The sequence below is a fragment of the Aythya ferina genome (assembly GCF_964211825.1).
Source record: "Aythya ferina genome assembly, chromosome: 2".
In the NCBI taxonomy this organism is placed as follows: Eukaryota; Metazoa; Chordata; class Aves; order Anseriformes; family Anatidae; genus Aythya; species Aythya ferina.
This window is the reverse complement of record NC_140297.1, coordinates 101,028,049-101,040,316: the sequence shown is the minus strand read 5'-3', so window position 1 is coordinate 101,040,316 and position 12,268 is coordinate 101,028,049. Positions and strand designations below refer to the sequence as shown.

The window sequence follows — 12,268 nt, the reverse complement described above, 5'->3', positions numbered from 1 at the left end:
TGCATCTGACCCATCTGATCAGTTTCAGGCAAAATTGGTAAGTGGAAAAAACAGAAGAACAAAGGTGTATTCAAAGAAAGTGTTACTCCATCATCAATATTTAGAAACAGGAAAGATTGCAGTCTTCAAATACTCCAACTAATCTAATTTGGAAAGAGGAATGAACGTCTAGCAACAGGTTCTTGTTGTGTCTGAGGAGATATCAATTCTGTTCTTAATATCCTCACAAATTCCTAAGTAATTCCTAAATTGATTTTTTTTTCTTAATCTGTTTGGTGAAAATAATAGCATTTGTGCTACTTCAGAGAGGTTTGAAATGGCTAAATTCATGAAAGTTTATGAGCTTTTAAAATAATGTAATGCCAAATTAGAAAAGCGATTTTCTAGGAGGAATTCCACTTCCCACAAGAAGCAGGATCAAAACTATTGGGAATATCAAGAAGGAACATGAAATGAAAAGTACTGATATCATAACAGTAAAGAATAAATGGAATAAGCTCCTAGTGGAACTTTAAATTCCACGTATGTTTTCATTTCTTTTAATGGATATGTGCTCCTTCCACATCACTGGTCTTGGAAAGTGAATTAATTTCCTTCTGTAGTCAGACTACTTTTTGTAGTCAGTCTAAGCAAGAAGGAAAAGAGCATAAAATACACCTTACAACTGAGTTGGAAGGAACCTTCAGGATTTCACAGCATTAAGACTGAAACCTAGAATTAAGTCAGTGTAAGCTAAGTCTAAAAAACAGAGAGAAAGGATGAGAAACAATAAGTATCCAGCCAGTAATCAGGCTAGCATCTAAAGGGTATGGAGTTTGCAGACCTACTTGAAGGTGTTCAGACAAGAAAACTATCTGAATTTGGATCCATACCAAGAAACCGGGGCAAGATATATTTAGTCCAATTTTCAAACCAGTCTGGAATAATTTATGTACTACTAACAATGAGAGGTTGTCTTCAGTTACAACCCATTCCACAATTTGTCCTCACCTTCCTTGATGAACCAGGGAAAGATATCTGAAACATTTTAGAGGAGCAGATTTACGTTTTTGCACTGAAGTAATAATGCAGGATACAAGAATTATTCATAAACATTCAAACAAAACATATATCAATCAATAAAAAAGCAAATCTGTATTAATTAGCAGGGATATTTAATCTGTGTGATGTAAGAAATAAATGTCACATTGGAAAAAAAAGTCTTAAGATAAATAAAAAAGGAAAAAAATGACTATCATTATCAGTGACAAAAAAATCAACTCTAAAACATATATATATTTTTTTAATAGATACCTGGTTTAATGTAGAGTCTTATTATCTGAATATATATATACATATATATATATACATATATATATATATATGTATATATATATATAAAAACAAGCAAAGCTGTTTATTTATAAAGGATCAAATCACCTGAATGACTGGCAACAGTAAATCCATACTGTGCCAAAGAATATGCACATTGCTTGGTGTCACCAGAGGGGATATAAGAGAATAAGTATATTGAATTACTATGTAAGAGTGAAAGAAAAGATAAGTAAACTAAGCTTATAGGAAAATATTTTACATTTCTAAATATTTTACTCTTCTAAATTTTAAATAACTCTTCTTTCCTAATATATGTGTGTGAGAACAGTTCTTGATTCTAATATAATAACATAACTACTTTGGAGATGTGAGGTAAGTTTACAATATCCATAAAAGTGAGCTACAGTTTAAAATTTTCATTGGATTTACTCTCTGAATTTTACCTGGGTCAAATACTACATCAATTTTACAGAAAAGAATTTACTAATAAGATTGATTTGTAGGGAAGGAAAATCAATGGGATTAAGCAGCAGAACAGAGATTGTTTTCTCTTGGCTCCGGACTGTTTTTATTCCTTCCTCCTCCCCTCAACTTTCAGTACTCTTAAAGAAAATAGAAACATGAATCCTGAAAAAATCTTTGGAAATAAAATATTAGATTCTTTGGATTAATACACTGAAATTCAATACAAATTTTCCAGGTTAAGATGCAAATAGCTATCCCTCTACCTCACAAGTACACATACATACACATTCTGTACCTGAGAGAGACCCTAAATAGGTCACTTTCAAGTTAACAAAGACATTACTTACTATAAGAATAATAAAGGAGAAGGATTTTTGTTTATCCATAGTGTAGAAGATAGCCAATGACATTTTTTGTGACTACTTCAAATTACTGTTACCAAAAGCCAGAAAAAGTTTATTCTATCAACCAAGATTTGGAATGGATTCTGAAAGCCAAGACTATGAAATACAGATAGTAATTTTAACAGTTCCTCTGCTATCTTTGTTAATATTTAATATTTTTAGGGTAGGTATCTTGGTAAATATTTAAACATTACTGCTGCATTAACTGTACACCTATAAAAAACAGTGTTCTAGCTTTCACTGACTTTTTTTCTTAAGTTGTATAGAAAAATAACTGGCCTGAAAAATATCTGTTTTCCACAATCTATCTTTAATTTTGGGTAGCAGGTACCTCCACCTGCCAGAATATTTCTAAAACAGATGGTCAAATGCCACAGTCATTAATTTTTTCATTAGAGATATCCAGGTGGTAAATTTGTGAGTAATTTGCTGAATTCTTTTCCAAAGATCGTTTATTCAGTGAAGGTAGATGTTTATTTCTATTGTAAATTTTTCAACCTGGTATAACAGATTAATGTTACAACATGTTACTATGTTGCATTAGAATGCCTTCCCTGTATTCCAGCATATTACACTATGTCAGGATAGATACTTTCACATACTTTCACAATGTAAATACCATGATGTAATTGAAACACAGCACAAGAACTAATGCGTAGACAAAATATCCATTTCTCTCCTTCTGGTCCATGTGAAAGAAAAAAAAATAAAAAATAAATAAAAAAATAAAATAAAAGGAGAGACCTTCCAATCTGGGGGAGCCTGTAAGAAGAATAAGCAGCAGTTATCTTTCACCCAACATTCAAGCATACCTGCCACCTGACTGTCCCATGTCTCTCATTTGGAGAGATTATGATTTATTTTTTAATTGTTTGTTTTCAGCAATGGCTGCTGTGCTATTCTGGTGCACTAAGCACTAAATTCAGTAACTTTCTTGGAGCTTTTCCCTTTGTTTCAATATTCTTGACTTTGCACTGTGCAGTCTCATAGTTTCAATAAATGTAAAACTTAAAGTGTGACACAGAAAAGAAAAAACAAACAAAAACAAACAAACAAACCAAAAAAAAAAAAAAAAAACTGCCTCAACTAATAATGCACAGAAGAGTGTTTCTGGCTTATAACTGACGTAAAAGTCTCAGCTACTTAAGTGCTCACTGATTTTACATTTTGGATATTGTACATGGTTCTGGGTCAAACTACAAATCTATCATGTTTGAATACTAATCAGACTGACCTCAATTTTAAATATGTTACCAGTTCTGCCTGCTTTTAAAATTTCTTGGGAATATCTTTACATAAATAAAATGACTAAATAAAGGTAGAGATATAGACCTGGTACTCTAAGAGAAACTAATAAAAATGCATTTTTTTCTTATATGTAGCATCCTTTCTTTTGTGTGTGATAAATAAATGGCAGTAGCCTATATGTACTATGAGACTGCTGTACTTAGAAGTCACACTTTTCTCTGCAGGAAGGAATCATTTTAGTCTTGAGCCTAATGAAATAATAATCACTGGAACAAAAGGCATAATTGTTGCCTGCTATAAATGTGCTACCCCACTGGAGTGTATGATTCTATTTTGATTGTTCTTTTTCTTGCTTGGCAGATGGCAAATTATCTTAATTATCCATTCACACTCTGAAACCTCTTTAACCTCAACCAGTTGTCTTCTTGAAGACCATCAAGCAGAAAACACGTTCATTCAGCTATGCATGAATATAAATGGTGTCCTTCTAATCATGCAGCACTCAAAGCAATATTTATCTTATTACTATAGAAACAGTAATAGCTGCCTATATATAGGCAATATTCTGAAAACTTATGTCCTATTATATACCACGCTGACTACAAAAGAAAATCAACCTTGCAAGTCTAAACTGCTTTCCTCCATTCTACACACTGTAAAATATATCTACTTCCTTTACTAAATATGAGCTTTTCTCACTTTTTATTCCCCTACCAACATCCGAACTTCCAACTGTGCACATCTTCCACTTGTTCTTATTATATGAGAAACATAGGAAATTCACCACTGAGAGTTACCATTTCTTTTGCAGAGACTGGATTAACTTTGAAGATTCTGAAATGGAAACTCCACATTTCACTACTCAGATTAATGAGTTAAATGTTTTCTGTGAAAGTATTTCCTAATACAAAGGATATTTCAATAAACCACTCCCTAAACTGATGTTTTTTTTTCCTCCCACCTTTTTTGACTTGAAAGATTTTGCAAAATCAAATTTAATTGACACAGCCTTGTGAGACTCTTAAGCCTATAATGGCCACACATGGAAATTCACTCAAGCAAAAAATGATCTGATTGGCACTGGTCCAAAAATTCTACAATTTCACAAGCATAGGAACTTTTCTGACAGGAGAGGGGACATCATGACTTAAATTCACACAAAAAATCAAGCAGGCAAACAAAATCTTAGCTACAGACAATTGTCCCTACTTAGTATTCAGTGATTTATGGCTCAGGGCACTGCAGGTGACTTTCTTTGACATGAATGTAACTTGAACTTTAAAAATATTTAAGACTACAATCAGAAAATGTGCAGTGAAAATTCATTTCACAGGTGCTCAAAAGTTTTTCAGAGATGCAACATTGTTTTATTCCAACTAAAACTTCTTCAAATTAAGAGGACAGACTGCTTGGTCATTTCCAATGTGGGATGAAAACAAATTCTGAAATCTCACAGATGCTGTGAAACAATATTTTTGCCTTTTATACAGTTATGTTTAAAATATTTCACACACACACACATATATATGCTATATCTAAAAGGGTTCACAGAAATGTTACATCAATATTATATGGAGCACCTGAGCACATAACATAATAATTACATATAAACTATAGAAACTTGCTTGATTGTTAAAAAAGACTATAATATTAGAGTGTTAAACACACTCTAAAATATAGTAATTATTTTTCAGCAAGACCAAAGATCAGTCATTACTCGTGAGAAATGGAAGAGTAGCTTTAAAGTTATTTAAATGTTTGAATAGAACACTGTTCAAAGATTTCCTCTAGAGAGCTAACTAGATGCAGTTCTTTTAAACTGCTGCCAACATATTTTTCTAGTTTTGATTTTCCAGACATAGTTTCTTAACTATGTTGAGCCCACCTTTTTGTGAAAACTCCAATGAAGCAAGAAATCTTTTGCATTCTCCTTGACAATTTTCACAGTTTCAGGAACTTTTATATTTCATATTGAAATACTTGAAAGATTTTTCAAAGAGAGTTTTGCATGTGCCCTAACTTATTAAAACCAGTATCTTTGGGGATTACAACATTTGCTCAGTTCTAGACCTCCCCAGTTCATATTGAGGAGTTCATATTCATCACTCTGACATCCTATCTGTGTGTCATTGCATAACATGATGATCAATAGTTTTGAACATTGGTGGAGAAATTTAAGATCCTTTTTTTCCTAATTGCATAATTAATTGTATTTGCAGGGAATGGTTTCAGGATCAACAGACCACTTTTCAGCCCCTCTTCTTCGTTTACTTTTTTCTGAAAACCCATCTTGTTGAAGTTTGTACTGGGCCTGGCTGGAATGTTAACTTTCCCTGCAGCAGCCCACACAGTGCTGTGCTCTGCACTTGTAGCTGGAACAGCAGTGTTATCACACCAGCTTGTGTGTGCTGCTGAGCAGTGCTGGCACAGCAGCGGGACTCTCTGTAACCCTCCTAGGGGGTGGGCAAAAAGTGAGAAGAGAAACATCACCAGGGCAGCTGACCTAAACCAACCAAAGGGATATTCCATACCATAAGATGTCACACTCAGCAATAAAAGGTGGAAACAGGAAGAAGAGCTCTCTTTGTGAAAATGTCGGTCCTCCTCCCGAACACTCATGGTGGTATATATCACCAGCTCTGACATAAACAACAGTATGAGTGAGAGAAGCCTACATCTGAAGGATGCAATAGTGCAAAATGGATGCAAAGCACTAAATGGTGCCATACAACTATCTCTTTTGCAGTTTAACTCAATAGCCAGCACACTAGCTGCCAGCTCAATGGTTTGGAAGGTGTTTTGTTTTTATTGTGTCTAATGTGTTTCTAGGTTTTCCAACACAGAGATAATACTATATTGATATATTCAAGACTGTAGCTGGAGCTCTGCCAGCAGTTACAAATTTAATTACTCTATTTAATATCTAGGAGCTAGATATTAACATTGTGGCAAACCCTAACTCTTTTTCTGATGCTCTAAAATCTCAGTTCCATCTCAAGGTCACAGCTCTTACTGTGATTAAGGTTCAAGAATCCACCATTCAAAAATAGAACAAAATATTGGACTGTGGAGACTCTGTGGCTTCCGTGTCAGGGAAAGTGAATGCAGTGTCTTTCACCTGTATGTCACCAGAACAATGTAACATAGCTGTGCGTGACTGAGAACTGCACCCACCCTGGCAGATGTTGGATAGTATGTGGGATGATGATCTCAGACTAATTCCTAATGGACAGAAATGTATATGATTTGAAAATAAAACCGTCACAGCTGCTGTTAATTGGCTCCCTTCTCAGCAGTTTCAGAAGTGAGGCTGCTCACCTCAGAGACACTGAGATTAAATCATTTTCTAATCCCTAGAAGTGTTCAATCAAGATCTGGGAATAAAGTAAACAGTTCAGTGAAAGGGAACATGCACTGGTGCTGTCCGTGCTGTCCATTTTCTGGGTATAATTAAGGTCCTCATTTTCTAACGCTGTCAGTCTGACATCTTCCATCAGCATGAATATTCACTTGATCTTTGTACTTTACTTTGTTAAGAGGAAAGATGGAAAATGAGGAAAAAGAGGAAAAAGAAATCTTGCAGAGTGAAAAGAAACACTTCAGTGGAATCATCCTATTTACATCTGAAAAGTCATTGAACCTCCACGCTGTCAGTGACTTGACACAAAATGTAAATTCCTGCTTCTATTATAATTCCTGAGCACATGAAGAAGAAATAGCACAGTAAGACTTTACTTTTGCTTTTAAATACTTGATCACTGAGTCATTTTCCAAAGCCAGTTTGGATACAATTTCTAACTGAATTACAGGAGACAAAGAATAGTCATGGCTATTTCTTTTATTAACTGAAATTATATCATTAAAATAGAAAAGACTCTTCTCTGAATGAAGTAATGCCTCTCCCAGTAGTGATATTTCTTCGTGTTACTGAGATGGTAAAAGAGAGATATAATTAATGTACTGTCCCCTTATCAAGACCAATAAACACTGAGCAATGAAATATAGTATGATTGTGCCATTATTTCAAACAAATTTTTTATCATCTCTTAGCAGCTAAATCATAAATTATTTTTCAGCATAATTTTAATAAGGTGAAAGACAATCAAGGCCTGAAATGAAGTGCTATAATAATCATCCTGTTTTCTATAATAATATTATTATTAATAGAAATATTATTAATAATAATAATGATAAAGAACTAAAAAATGAAATGAACTGCCAAGAATGCACTCAAAAGTGCATTCTTTCACCTACATCTTCACAATGTCAGGAGGAGTAATTCTACCAATTGAAGATCAGGACTATATTAAGAGTAATCTGCAATCAGATATTCATCTCAGTGGTCAGTATTTGTAATGAGCTTCACACAAGCAGTGAAGGTTAATCAAAAACCAATGGTCGTAAATTAGCATAAATGTGGCTTTGTAGTTAAGTACAAATGCTGCCAGACTTTCTTAGTACCAAAACAACAGATTATATTTACTTGATCTCTTATTGTCAGTTAATTTTCTCCAGTACGCATTAAGCCTGTAGGTGCATATTGTTTACTACAGTATCTGAAACACTATACACACTGAATTTAAAGCAAAATAATAATCCCACTGTTAAAACCACTAATATCAACATAGTATCTCATTTTCCACATTTTCCAATCTGTCTAGGATTTTTCAATTAGTGGTTTTTTTTTGTCGTTGTTGTTGTTTTTTTTAGACACAAAGGAGTTTAAAAAATGTTTCTTAATCTCATTTTCTTGATATAAATAAACAGTTGGTTAATTACCCCATGACAATTATTATAAATATGAGATGACATTCAATTACAATCAGAAATGCAACATTTTATATCTGTAAAGCAATGCATATTCAAAGTGTTTTAAACTCTTACATTCATCTGGGATAAACTATTTTCATTTCATTTATTTCCTTAGGACCAGTTCTTTTCTGCCATGGTAGGTAAATGTAGTTTTAGTTATCTGGAAAAATTCACATCAGATTTTCAACCCACTTTTTTCCTTTCACATGTCTGACTGATTATTGACACACATCTGAACTCTTTTGAATGAGTTATCCCTTCAGTAAGACATTTGTTTATAAATACTAGACTTAGAAATCACGTTTACAAACTCTGAACTTATGAACACCTATATTAAATTAATAATGTATAGAATAATAGCAGGTTAGATATAAATGGCTTTTGCAAAAGATTAAGTTCCAAAGTATTTGATAATTATAACAACCCTTTATTGTAAGTATACTTTCAAACATCACAAGCATTATTCTTACCAAGAGACACTTTTTAAAAATAATTCTTCACACTTGCACAGTACTTGTCATGTTTGAAGCACTCCACAATCATAATCAATCCTTATCACTTCTTAAATAGATTGTGAAGTCACAGAATTGGAGCTCAGTGACCATAGATATTCCAGCCTTCTCTGAAACTAATAGCAAATGTAATTACCCCAAAGCAATATTAATTCTGAATAAATGCAAGGGAAGAAATAAATAATCAAACAAAAAAATACATAAAAAAAACTGTTCTGTTAATAAACTTTTGAAAAAGACCCTTACTCATCTCACAGCCTATGGTGACATCTAGCATCTAAGGAGAGAGAAATAATTCTAATACAATCTTAGTGGCTAGCACTAACAGCTAATGCTTCAAAAATGACTAAATATCTCTTTTTCCTCAGGACCACTTATCTTGCTCATCTTTCCTCACTGTTGACCATCTTACCAAGCATTTTGCGTAATAGTACTGATATATTAGATTTAATAACAGCTATCAGTCACACACATTTTCTAAAACATCTCTCTAATTGTAAAGTGGAATTCTACTTTAAGGCCTTACAATGTTATGTAGCTTCTATTGCTTTAAAGACACTGTAAAATATTTTTTCCATGCCTGTTGCAACATTTTAGCTGATCCATGATGTCTTGACATGAAAATGACATTAACCAAAATAATGCCTACAATTTGTTTGTACTGTATGTTTTGTTCATCTTCTGCAGAGCAGAAAATCACCAATCAGTGATTTAAAATACTCTGGGTTGTTTTACTCTCTTCATGTTTGCATAAATATCTAATTTTCAGCTGGTTAAATATTGGAACACCATGAAATTACTAAATATGATACTTTTTGGCTCAAATGATGTAGCTTAATCCAATGATTCATTACATTTCTTGATATTAGACATCAGTGTAGCACTCCACTATTTCTCATATAGTCAGGGGTGGTCGGTATCTGTCCACATAAAAGTGAAGATTACAAATGAGAAAAACATTTCATTAGCAAGCATTTAGTATTTACTGGAAAGGATTCAGGAAGATAGAACTAGACTCTCATTGTGTTCATCTATGTACTTTTACCTCTTACATTTAAATTTGCTAATACACATATATAAATACACATATAAAGGTCAACAAATAATTCCTTCTGAAGAAATGAAGCAAGACTACTAAATAATACAAGATTCTTTACCTTCCTTTTGTTACACTCATTGCATATGTGTTCATAACTATAACATTACACAGACTCATGAAGGGATACTTAGTAAACTACTATGTTATAGCATTTTTTTTCTAATTGTCATAATTTGATTTCTCCCTTTTAATAAACCAAAATAAAGCATGTAAAACGTATACAATATAGATTATAAACTACTAATTGTTTAATCTTACATTTCATACTATGAAAATTTTGACAGGTCATTCAGAGACTGTAGTAATAAACTTTTTGTATAACTAATTTAGAATAAAAAGAAACAAGCTGCCAAATGTACAATGCATATCATTTATATTTATTCCACAGCCACAATCTCATTTTCATTTCTTTACTGACACTTCAGAGTGTCAGGATTGTCAGGACTGAATAGAACTATGAGATGTTAGGAGAAATCCATTACTATGTGGCATTTAGACCAGAAATAATTCACTTTTTCTATTAAGAACTTCATATGTTCAGGAACTATACAAGGTTATATAAAAGCACATTCCAAACACTGATAAATCACGTGTGTTTCTCATAATAAGCTGCTTGAGGACAGTGAAATAAAATCCCTGTATAGAATATAAATGTTTTGTGAATCAGCATCAGTGAGGATATTTTGAAGAAATATTAGTGATATGCTTGGTGGTTGTTCTGTTATAAAATCATGTAGCAAGGTGAAAATATACCATTACATATCTCTTCAAAATTCTTCAAAACAAGCCTTTTTTGCCCCTTCTCTTAGAAGTAATCAATTTCAGCTATACATGTATATTGAAAATGTACCTTTGAAGGTGCGTGAGTAAGATTATAACTGTGTGGTTTCACCATGCCTGTATTTTCACCATTGCTGAGTTGTTAATTTTCTCCTGAACATATAGAGGTAGTTTTCCCTTGTTTGGTTTGTAGACAAGCTATTGATAGCATCATCCCAGACAGTGAGTTATCTGGAGAGAAGTAAGTTAACATCAAAATTATGCCAGCAACAAACTTTCAACATTGCTTTAGCAAGTCTGTCTCTGCAGAATGAAATAATTGAAAGATACTGAAGAAAAGATAAAAAGAGGAATCAAATGACACAGAATTTAGTTTGGAGTCACTAACGGATTAGTACCATGCACAGAAACCATCAGACTACCTGATAAAACGTTAATTTTATGTGGTTCAGCACAAATATGACTTGCATTCTCTTGGCTCAGAAGCTATTTTCTCAAACATGGATCATCAAACCAGTAGACCATAAAGACTGCCTTAAACCCTTTTATGATCTATTTATGTAACTTTAGAGCAATTAGACAAGTTGTGCTAACATGGATACTCTCTGTTCAAATTATATTATAATGCAAGAAAAATGGTGCAGTTCACCAAAAGAAATAAACTATGTATACAGTATCATGTTTCCACAACTAACTCATTTGTGTTTTTCATTAGTAAAGTTGCTATGTGGATTCTAAGAACTGACTGTAAACAGAAGGAGAAAAGAAAGGAAAATAACACATCTCTGGATGATCTCAATTTCACATTCTCCCCCATGCAATGGTTTTGACTGGAAGAGAGTTAATTTTCTTTGTAGAGACATGTATAATGTTGTGTTTTGGATTTTTTATGAAAATGGTGGTAATGTATTGATGTTTTCCATTGTTGCAGGACAGTGTTTATACAGAGCCAAGGCCTTTTCTGCTCCTCTATCCTGTCAGAGAGGAGGATGGGGATGCACTAGAAACTGGGAGCGGACACAGCCAGGACAGCAGACCCAGACTGGCCAAAGAGACCACACAATATGGTGTCATGCTCAGCAATTAAAGTTGGGGTAAAAAAGGAAGGAGAAGATGTTCCAAGTAGACATGTGACGAGCCCTGTTTCCTTGGAAGTGACTGAAAATATGCCAGCAGATGGGAAGTAATAAATGAATTCCCTGTTTTGCTTTGCTTGCACATGTAGCTTTTCTTTACCTAGTAAACTGTCTTTCAACCCATGAGTTCTTCCATTTTTACCTTTATGATTCTCTCCCCTATCCCATCTGGGGAGAGTGATTGAGAAGCTGAATGGTTTTGAGCTGCCTGCCAGGTTAAGCTACAACAATTCCTATCTCATTTTTGTCCAAAGCTTATCTTAAACAATTCATTTACATTTATTTATGTTGCAGTATTTCTTATGAGACTGTGGCTGGTCTAACAAAATTTGAAATAATCACTAAAAAAGTTTCCACCACAGGTAATTTTTCTCTCAGTAAGCTAGAAATGTGAGCAGTTCTCAGTCTGACCACAAGAACTCCAGAATTTAAAAATAAAAATAATAATTTTTAAAAGTGATTAAACTTAGGAATATTTTGATCAACACTATAATAATA

The 12,268-nt window shown here is 33.3% G+C and overlaps 1 long non-coding RNA gene across 1 annotated transcript in view; it reads left to right on the top strand.

Annotated features, from left to right (window-relative positions):
* LOC311432854 overlaps positions 1 to 11,896 on the top strand; it is a 737,448-nt gene extending 725,552 nt beyond the window's left edge. The window contains exon 2 of the long non-coding RNA XR_014690380.1: positions 11,566 to 11,896. This is a non-coding gene — a long non-coding RNA (uncharacterized lncRNA). The remainder of the gene's footprint in view (positions 1 to 11,565) is intronic.
* The last annotated feature ends 372 nt before the right edge of the window (positions 11,897 to 12,268 follow it).